The 10,776-nt window shown below is 41.5% G+C and overlaps 1 pseudogene; it reads right to left on the bottom strand.

Annotated features, from left to right (window-relative positions):
- Positions 1–1,311: 1,311 nt before the first annotated feature.
- On the bottom strand, positions 1,312–1,790 carry LOC101081872 (annotated as a pseudogene).
- Between the last annotated feature and the right edge of the window lie 8,986 nt (positions 1,791–10,776).

Here is a 10,776-nt window from a genome sequence, read left to right as displayed (position 1 = left end):
AGAGCACATGAGTGGGGGAGAAACAGAGAGAAAGAGAGAGAATCCCAAGAAGGTTCCAGACCATCAATGCAAAGCTCAACGTGAGGCTCAAACCCATGAACTGTGAAATCATGACCTGAGCCGAAATCAAGAGTCAGATGCTTAACCTACTGAGACACCTAGGTACCCCTCAATTTTGTATTCTTATTATCATGCTTTTTTGCTTTATTATAACTCTCTGATTTAGCTTGCTTATTTAAAAAAAATAGAAGTTGGGTTGTTTTACAGACACTGGCTTTGGCAAGAAGCCTGATTACATTTGCTGAGCCTCCTAGTAGCAATATCAATGAATTAATTAAAATGCTGAGACCACACCTACCTAGAGAGATAAAGAATGAGTGTGCTAGTAGTTCCCAGCTGTAAGTTTCTGCATTTGTTGAAATACCTTGAGGAAATAATTCAGTTATTTCACTCTGCAGGGTGACAAAAGGTGATATAACACACCAATTTTTTTTTTCTTAATAAAACTGTAGGAACCAAAATTCCCTCTTTCTCCTCCTCCCTCCATGACACCTCATAAAGCTGCTTCCAGAATGAACTAGTCACACTTTTGAGTTTCTTTTATCAAACTTATAGCTGCAGATGTTGGAAAGGATTGCTTTCCCTTTGTTTAACCACTTTAGTATGACTAACTCATGAACACACCGGATCAAGGCAATTTACTCCTCAATTTTCCATCTTGGATATGCAGCATGCATTTTAAGTCATACAGAGTCCACTCTTCAGAATGTATGCTATAAAGCTCAGAGGAGCTAATAATCAAATTAGGCTGGTAACAAATGGCAATTTATAATGCTGAAACTAATTAGAGGTCAAAGAACTAAACTCCATGAAGAGTTTTAATTATCTTGTCCTTTGTGACTCCACAAGAACATTTTTTAAGGAACACTGTCACAGCATTCAACTGGTACTTTTAGTTTCATTAAGAAAATTTACATAGCCTGTTACATAAATGGGAAATATGCACTTTCTTTCCAAGTAGAGCAGGGATCTAAAACCTTCTCTTCCGGGTTGGAAAGCAAGCACTGTCTTGGTTTGATGTCCAATTAGAATACCATTCGTCAAATCTTTTGCTTCCCATAGCACTGATGAATGGAGAAACACAGTGCTTCCTCTACAAGGGAATCTCTAGATTGGACAGAACATGGATAGAGAAGAACTGTAACAAACGAAACAACAACAAGACTTTTCCATCCTTATTTCCTGTGCCATTTCACTTATTTTTTACTTCTTTTTTTTCCAGTGTGTTTGTGCTTATTGATGCCATGATGCTCAGGCCTTGACCACAAACTTTTGCAGTGGATACAACTGCTCCTTCTGCTGCTGCTTCTTGGTCTTCAGCTTCTCCTCATGCTTGCTAAGATGGTAATCCATGGCACATGTTTTCTTGGTCTGAAGACCCAGAATCTTCTATTTCTTGCCCTTGTAGAACTTTCTGAGGTTTTCTTTCTGGGTCTGGTTAATAATAGTGTGAACGCAGGCAATGGATTTGCAAACAATTTGGATCTTGGAGAACTTGGATACCATACTGTCACTTTAGTGACATAGAGATGGTTCAACTCCAACTTTAGGTTGTCTAGCTGTTACAGCAGCTCCTCCTTTTTTCCAGAAAGACCTCAGACTCTAACCTTGGCAATGGTTGCACAAGCCACCACCACCTGCTCTAAGGAAAAGTGTTTTTTTCTTCCTAATTGTTCTTCCCACTGCCACATGTACATCCACACACACCCTACAGCCACCACAGCCACCATTTCTGTAGATCAAAATGCTCTTCACCTTTCATGGCCTAACTTCTTTTATTTTAATTTTTTAATTTATTTTTTTAGAGAGGCAGAGAGAGAAAGCAAGGTGGGGAGAGGAGCAGAGGGAGAGAAAGAATCCCAAGCAGGTTCCATGCTCAGTGAGGAGCCTGATGTGGGACTCAATCCCATGACACTGGGATCATGACCTGAGCTGAAATCAAGAGTCAGATGTTCAACCACCTGAGCCACTCAAGTGTCCTTCATGGCCTAACATCTTTTTTGGCTGTGTTTAATGTGGGTTTGCTTATTTACATTTTTGTTTGGAGGAGAATGGCAAAATTGATTAACCAAAGAAAGATACAATATCAACTGAACGTGGAATCTCTTATGCAAAAATAAATACAAAAAGCTTCTATCCTTAAATGCTAAAGAAAAGATTAATTTGGAGGCACTGGAGATGTTAGCATCAATAGTCTGGAAAGGCTTTTGTTATCAAGGTGGTTAATTGTTCAAAGGCCATGTTCACCCATGAGGCCAATTTAAGGCCAAAGAATGCATCTGCACAAGGAGTTTTCTTTTTTCAATAACTGTCAATATCACCGCAAATGGAACACAAAAAAATTGATCATGTCCATATCATCAAGGAAAGCAAGGCAACTAGCCTAGAGCATTGAAGGGTCTGAGTTTTTAACTAACTTTTTAACTAATTTTGTCCTTATTGTTGAAAAAATTTTAAAGTATGAAAGCAAATCCAACAAGGAAAATACGAACAATACAAATAACAAAAGCTTCCTTCCTCAAAAGGAAGACAAAATCTCGAAATTCTTCTGCTAAACTTGTCACCATCGCACCATGCCATGTGACATTACTTAATTGTTTAAATTGTTAGCTTTTTGCTTTATGAAGCAGTATAACTCAAAAGCTAAGAGCATGAGCCATAGAGTCAAACAAAACCCCGGTTCTCATTTACTAGCCACATAGTCTTGGGTAGATCACTTTTTTTTCTTTCTAAGCCTCAGTGTCCTCATTTGTAAAACTGGGATAATAGTAAAGCAGCAAGAGTCCAGGCTTTGGAGCCAAAATGCTTGGGTTTAAACCCTCTGCTCCACCACTTACTGGCATTGTGAACTTGAGCAAATTGCCTAACTTCCCTATGACTCAGTTCCCCTCCCCCTTAATAAAGTAGGGTCAACTGATTATCAGAACCTCACAGGATCATTGTGAAAAGTATAGAATATGCATAAAACACTTGATAAGAACTCAATAAATGTAAGTCATTAGTGATGTGGTTTTAAGTGTTAAGGTTTGGAGCTGACGGCAAAGAAAGAATTCTTAAGACATTGTTGGTGCACAAAGGTGGTTTTTTTAAAGCATGGGGATGGGACCCATGGGCAGAAAGAGCTGCACTGGGGTTGTGAAGGGTGACTGATTATATACCTTCAAGTTAAGAGGGGTTTAAGGATGGTGTAAGCCTCCAAGGTACTTTGGAAACAAGGTTTCCAGGATCCTGAGGGGGCTAGCTATTGTTAGGAAAAGATCATTTATTACTGTTTAGCAAAAACTCAACCATAAGACCCTTCAGATGTATATCAGTGTGCCATATTCTTGGAGGATGATTGCTAACATATATCTTGGTGGGTAGAGATAAAGGAAGTTTCCAAAGGAATTTTTATATCTTAAAGGAGACTTACAGGATCCTGGAGGTCAGGATAATGTTAAGCTAAGATTGCCTTTTGCCCTTAGCAAAGTTGTCATCATTGAGGCAGCTGAATTCCTAGAGGAATGTCACTTTGCCTGTTTCAAGCACCTGTCAATGAGCTATAGACAGTAAGGAAATTTAATTTTTCATTTGCTTTTGTTTCCCACATCAATTAGTACCCACCTCAGAAGGTTGTTAGGATAAAATAAGATAATGAATGACTAGCTTTTAATTTCAGTATAGTAAGTGCTCAATAAATGCTAGATTTTGTTATGTGTTTTCCTTTTGACTCTCCAACTGGCTTTTAAGTTCCTAGTGTTGGAAAAACAAAGTTATACCATAAGACGGCCAGCAGGGCTAACAAGGGAATTCCAGTCCCTGCCTAGAGACTCCTCTTCCTGAGTTCTTCCTGCTCTGCTTGCCACACGTGCCAAATTGCCATGAATGCAGACAAGACAAAACCATAAATTACCCCTCGCACTTGAACTTGGGGCTCAGAATTATGGAGAAACTGTCTCCTCTGAGTCCATTGATGTAAATAAAACTCCGATCCACCAAGATCTCTGAGTGCCTCTTGGTTTCTCTGCCAGTGATCCAGACTGGTTCTATAACACTAGAAGAACGGTCTTCTATTTTTTTTTTTATTGATAATCTAATGTCTAGCACTGTGTTCTATGCAAATAGGCGTGACTCAACTATAGCCAAAGGAAAGAATAAAAAAACAAGTCCTCATGCGAAAGTGGAAACTCGAATATCAGAACTTTAGACTCACAAGCCATGAAAGATTGGGTGTGTTAAAATTGATGGTTTGGTCAAATAACATATCTGATTTTGGCAATTTATAAATATCATCAATAGACAATTTGACATTCAATTTCTTAATTGTGGAAGGGAGGAAAAATAATTTTCTCCCTATACTCCTAAGTTTGTGTCTGTGTTATGGAACGAGGCTGGTACGCTGGCGGAAAAACCAAGTGGCACTTGGAGATCTTGGTGGATTGGAGATTTATTTAACACCGGGGGACTCAGAGGAGACTGTTTCTCCAAAGGTCTGAGCCTGGAATGCAAGTGGGGAGGGTAATTTATAGCCAACATCCTCCATATCTGTGGCGGTTTTCGCGCGACAGCAAACAAAGGAAGAAGAAACCAGAGGAGGGGTCTCTAAGCTAGAGACCAGAGTTTGTTTTAGCCCCATCAGCCATCTTTGGGGTACTTTATGCACTTCTCCAACAGTCCCTCCTTTGATGCCTTAAAAAAAAAAAAAACTTTTAGTAGGTATCACCTTTCAGTTTTACAGGTTGGTACTCTCAGAAGGCTAAGATACATGCTGTAGTTTGGCAAGCAAGAGTGTTTTCAATAAAACGTACCACAGCATTCAGTATACAGGGGCCAATGGATACAAGTAAAATTATGTAGAGGAGGGAACCCCGCCAGGGCAGGAAGCCAGGATGCTCAATCCATGAGATCCCATCCTTTCCTCTGGTTGATTCTTACCTGTTGTCTATGTCAAATTCTTTCCTTGAGTTCCTTAAATGTAGTTGTAACTATTCCTGACTGTTTCATGAAATAGCAACATTTCTCCCCCAGAAAGGTGCAAGTCCCTCCTTTTTCTGAAGTGAGGAAGTCAAGGCCTCACCTATTTTGGAGGGTCACTGCCGCCAAAGAGTTTATTTGGCTTTGTAAGGTTACCAGAGAAGCTGCCACCCATTTCATGTCTTAATTTAGCTCTTGAGATAGTCTATGGTATAGTCTTATGGATGAACCTATACCCCCATTCCAGTCCCTATTCCTGTCGCAATTCCTGCTCCTATCAGAATGGGTAGCAGGATTGCCAGTTTAGTGCAGGACTTGGGGCTAAAGGCTATTGGGAACTGATCTTCAGTGTACATGGATATCTCTGGGGCTAGGAAGATGAAATAACATGTCTGAGTCCAGTTGGCTTCTAAGCATCGGTAGGCCAAATTAGAACACAGAACACCCCAGGGGGTGAACATATGGTTGTATTCCTCTTTAAGGTTATATTGCTTCCGCATAGGGAGGTACTGTTCATACCTTCAGGGACTGTACAGATTAGATTGTTGGCATTTGTGAGATGGATACCAGTGGCCAGTGGTCCAATTAAGACAGAGGTGTTGGTTTTGAGATTTTCAGGAGCTTCCCAGGTCAAAGGGATAGGAGCAGCTAAGTAAGCCCTTTGGCTGAGGGTCAAACATATCCAGCAGGTTTGGGTGTGATTATCTATTTTATGAAGGACTTATAGAGTAGTGTTGGCCCAAAGCTGGAATGGGGAATTGGTCAGCATCTGATTCAGGGCTGAAAGGCTCAAACCCTGGCAGGCTGCCAGGGGAGTGGTCGCCTTTATGGCTTATATTACCCTGTCTTGGGTATCCTTTATACCCTTTTGAAGGGCCCTGTCTTGCATCCCTCCCCCGTCGGAGATCCCCATTGAGGAAGTTAAGTGTAGAAAGCTTGCTTCTCTCTCTGGAGGCCCTTGTTGTGACATGGGTTCCTGACATTTTGGGTTATCTCTATGGTCCAATACTTAGTCCTTGAGGCACCGGGTGACTGACAGAGAGTGGGTGTTTTCCCTTGTAGCAATCTTTGTGGAGGGAGGTGAAGGCACTGAATGCCCTTGACACCCCTTATTGTCATATAACAATCCTGGGGAAAAAGTGGGTAAGCGGCAGTTGTGAGAGTGAAAGAGGTTATCATAATATACAGGCAATACTTAATAATCCTCCCATCCAGAGGAGGTATGTGAGACCCGGCATGCATCTTTTGTCCCATGTCCAGCTTGTTGGTGCAGTCTCTATCAGCCCAAGCACAAGAAGTAAGATCCGGGCTATGACACCAGTAAGGGACAAGGGCTGGCAGAGTTGCATCCACATCCCTGGGCTCAGTCCATATGTTGATTCCTCAAGCTTCTGCTATGTGCAGGCCAGCCAGCTTCCGGGGTGTGACTGGAGCAGGGCTGGAGATCTCAGGGGCCAGTGTCTTTTTGAGGGTCAGTTTAAGCGGGTTGAATGGATCTGGATCACTTCGCCAGGTTGAGGGTTACTCTGAGTTGGCCTTCTTAACTCTGGAGTTATGGACGCATGGGGTGATACCTGAAACTGAATCCTCTATTTGGTTGTATGTCTGTAAAGTCCACCTCCAAGTCTTCGAAAGGGGTGGGTTTCTGGGAACTGTCAGATCAGGTTTAGGGAAGCTATGGTTTGCATATTTAAAGATCCATCCTGTTTTCCAGTTGTTTAAATAATCATATGCCCATGGGGTCTTATTATTATCCCCATAGAATAACAAGCACAGAAGATTGCCTGTACATGAAATACTGTGACAATTTTCTGACGTTTACCTCAAGTATCTAGTTTAGGCAAACAACAAACATTTAAAGGCCATCATAACTAGAATTTAACAATCATAACAGTTCATTGTTGAAACATAGTTGTTCTCTCTGAAACCCCCCTTTCCAGAGATAGACAAATTGAGACCAATGTATTTGTAGAACAAGTCCAGTCTTAACAAACCTGGCCTAATTATTTATATAAGCTTAGTAAGAATAGTGACTGATCATGAGGATCTTTTAAAGTTTGCTTTGCTGGAACCTTTTATAAGGAATCTCTGGGTTGAACTTTTAGTAGCCTCTCCAAGCCAGAAGCCAAGCCAAATACATGCCATTAGACAGGCCTGCAATACCTGTAGAATTGGGTGAATTCCTCTTCATGAGGTCCCCAAGATATCCTGAGGTTCTTGCACCTGCTAGGAAGTGACCTTCTTTGCTTAACCTGGTGAGGCTGCTGGGAACTCTGTAAGCAAGGCACCAGGCCAACATTTCCAAGGGGCTTTATGGCTCCATGTTTTATAAAGCCAACCCTAATTCCTTAAATTTGTCTGGTCATATCTGAGTCTATGAATGACATCCTCAAATATTCCAGTCAAAGCCTTGGTAAAATAACCAGTATTTCCAAATGGTGACCTGTTATAAGATGAACAGATTCTTATTGAACTTATGCAAACAATTGTAATTGCCATGAAAGAAAGAATACTCATTGAGAGTTTTGAATTTCAGGGGAATAATGTAGAGAGAAAAGATAAATGCTTCAGTTGACAAATGCATACTTTATGACATTTTTGTATGTCATCGATATCTTAAGAGAAAGTTACCTTAATCTGGAAGAGGAAACATTAGGGAACCAGCAATATTTTCAACAAGAATCACAAAACTATAATCTTCCTCAGTTCATTTAATCCCATGTTCCTAATTCTTGTTCAATTTGAATGCAGCTTTTTAGTTCTGGAAATTCTTACCCATTTTAGTATTAATTGTAAAGATGTCAAATATCTGTATTTGTCCCCAAAGTCCTTTTTATAAATCCCTTTGAAGACGAAACACATTTTGTGAGAGAATAAGAACAATTATAAATGACAAAATCTCAGAAATAGACATCGTTAAAGATCTGATGAGAATTCATTATGATGCAATTGATAAAGAAATTCAGTTATTTCTGTGACACATAACATCTCAAGTAATCAGAATATTAAGTGATGACCTTATATCAAAACATTAAAATTTTAGGAATTGCATATATTCAGGCAGTTACAACATTTACCTGTGCAATACAATCTAAGGTTTACTATCGTATGACAGCTTTTCCAAATAACTTAACATCCCAAATAAAAGGACCTAATTGGTCAAAAAGACTTCATTTACCATTTAAATCCTGAGAAGTTTGTTAAAACCCCATAAGTCATAAGTGCATCCTAAATAGGATTACAGATCATTAAAAATCTTACAATTTTATGTATTCAACCAAAGTAGCAATAAAAGATCCCAAAGGTGAATGTATAGCATTATACAGTTGTTATCAAAACCTAGCTCCTTTAACATTCAGAAGTTTTAACTAAGTAATCAAAGACCGGATAGAGATGACACCTAAAACTTTGATTTTCACGAGGATAAACCTTTGTTTGCATTGTCTTATCAAGAGGAGTTCAACAGGTCAAGAAAACTGTCATTTGAGCAGAGAAAAAAGCAGGATTTCAACCTTATACTAGTGTACTTTTAAGATTCCATTCATCTCAACCTTCTACAACTTTCTTTTGCTTCTAAATTTTGTCCCAAAGCCTTTTCTTTCCAAATAACCTGTCTCATTTAGGACAAAATTACTTTCTTCTACCCTCAACGAAACTGTATTTCCATTCCTTGTATCTTTCTTATATACCTCCTATTTTCCTACATACAGAGTTGCTTTCTTTATTTTCATCAGTCTTAAGTACATTTAGCAGAATTTTAACTCTTAGGAAACCTTAGTCTCCAATTGAGGACTTAGTAACCAATTGGGAGGTGTTTACATCAGAATTTTTTTAGATGGTAAATTCACGAACCAATTAAGGACAAAGCATGTTTTCCAATAGGTCCGAATAGCCTTAATTTCTCAGCAATAAGAATTTGGAAACACAAACCCATGTTCAATAATCAAAGCTTTAGCATTCCAGCCTATTTGGAAAGTTTCAGGTTACCAAGGGCCTTGAAAGTTATCTTAACAATTACCCATGAAAACTTTGAGACAGACAAAATTAACTATCATTAACAAATTGCAACAGAGATAACATGAGCTTATTTGACCTTTGTCGATAACTTTAAAGACAGGTCCAATAAACTTAAATTAGTTTAAACATCAAATATGTTTCACCTGCGTCCACCTAAAAGTCATTCAATTTTTCCCCATTGTCAATTTTCAGTTGGGGCACCAGTGGAGATATCTGAAATGGGTGGTCCAAGGGGGGGGGTGCACTCTGCTCCTTGACTTGGAGTGTGGGAGGAGGAAGCAATGGTGCCTGAGACACTGAGGATGGTATAGAACCACACCCAAGTTGGTGCAGAAGCATGAGGGGGAGGGGAAGGCAGAAGCAGCAACTGCTTGGGAATATTCCTTAAAGTCCCCTGTCCTGAAGTAGATTAACCACAGTTGGTTCTAATTCTAGCTGTTAACCTGGGAAATGAGGGAGAACCCTCACATCTCTTAAGCAGAGGAACAGGGAGAGAGAGTCAGTGCCCCCTTTTAGTATGGTTCTATCTTGGCTAGACCAATAAGGTCCCCTTCTTGAGGTTTCTCCTGATTTCAGCTGGGTTTTTGGGACTTTCCCTGGTTGGGACACCTATTCTTTTTAATGTCCTTTCCCCTTGCAGTAGGTTCATATTAATGGCCTTCTCAGCCCCCTGCTCTGATCCCCTGGAAAGCCTCCTGATATCCACAGATGTGGACCATCATCTGGAGAGAGCCTGTGCCTGGCTGAGGGCACAATCTGGCCACTGGTCCTTGTGGGGTAGGGTTCTCTGGCCTGGAAGGGGAGGAGAGATGGGCAGCTGTGGTGGCAGGTGCCATGGTGGCTGCAGAGGCAAGACAGACAGGGAGGACTTTCAAGCTCAGGGGAGGGGGGAGGGAGCCTAATGAGTCATGAGGAGGCAGAACACTTGGGGAGCAGTGGGTCTCTTCTTTGGCTCTCTGGGTGAGTCTCAGGATAAAGTGGTTAAAACCTTTGCCTGGCTCTCCTTGCACCATCCCAACCCCACAATCCTCCCCTGAAGCAGAGTCGCAGAGACAGAGGGACAGGGGCACCCCCTCCAATGAGGAGACCAGCCAGATGCCTGCCTGGCCGTGTCTTGAAGGAACCCAGGCAAGGCTCAGCCCCACAGGTCCCAGCCCTGCAATCCATGATCAGAAAACACTCTCATATCACCACAGACCGTACACCATTCATTATGGAATTGCAGATGGACCCACTCAGACTCTGTGGACCCTTGGGGACCCCAAGGGCGCCCGCCCATCCAGCCACAGAATCGAAGTCGGCAGGCAAGCTACACCAAGTCACACATTCACACTCACATACACACCAGAGGTTATTACATTCCCTCCCACAGAATTCCTACCTGTGAGACTTCTGAAGTCTCGGGGAGTAATCAAGTCCCCCTTCCACTCTTGCAAGTGGGCCTAACTAGATTGGGCCCCAGCCTTACCAGTTCTGATGTCGGGTCCAGGTTCTCACCTGCCAAGTCTACTGGAGTCCAGCGGGAATGGCAGAGCGGGGGCTGGCCTGAGTCAACTGAGCAGAAGACTGTCAAAATTCAGGCAGGGCAGGCCTTCTCCCTTGTGATCCCTCATTCTGTCACCGCTGTGCCATTCTCCCAAACTGGTGGCAACAATGGGCCAGCGCATTTGTGTTTCCCAGTCAGGGAACCAAATTTCTTACAGAACCAGGCTGAAAAGCTGGCGGAAAAACCAAGCATCACTCAGA

This window comes from Felis catus, chromosome X (assembly GCF_018350175.1).
Source record: "Felis catus isolate Fca126 chromosome X, F.catus_Fca126_mat1.0, whole genome shotgun sequence".
Lineage (NCBI taxonomy): Eukaryota > Metazoa > Chordata > Mammalia > Carnivora > Felidae > Felis > Felis catus.
This window is presented reverse-complemented; position numbering and strand designations above follow the sequence as displayed.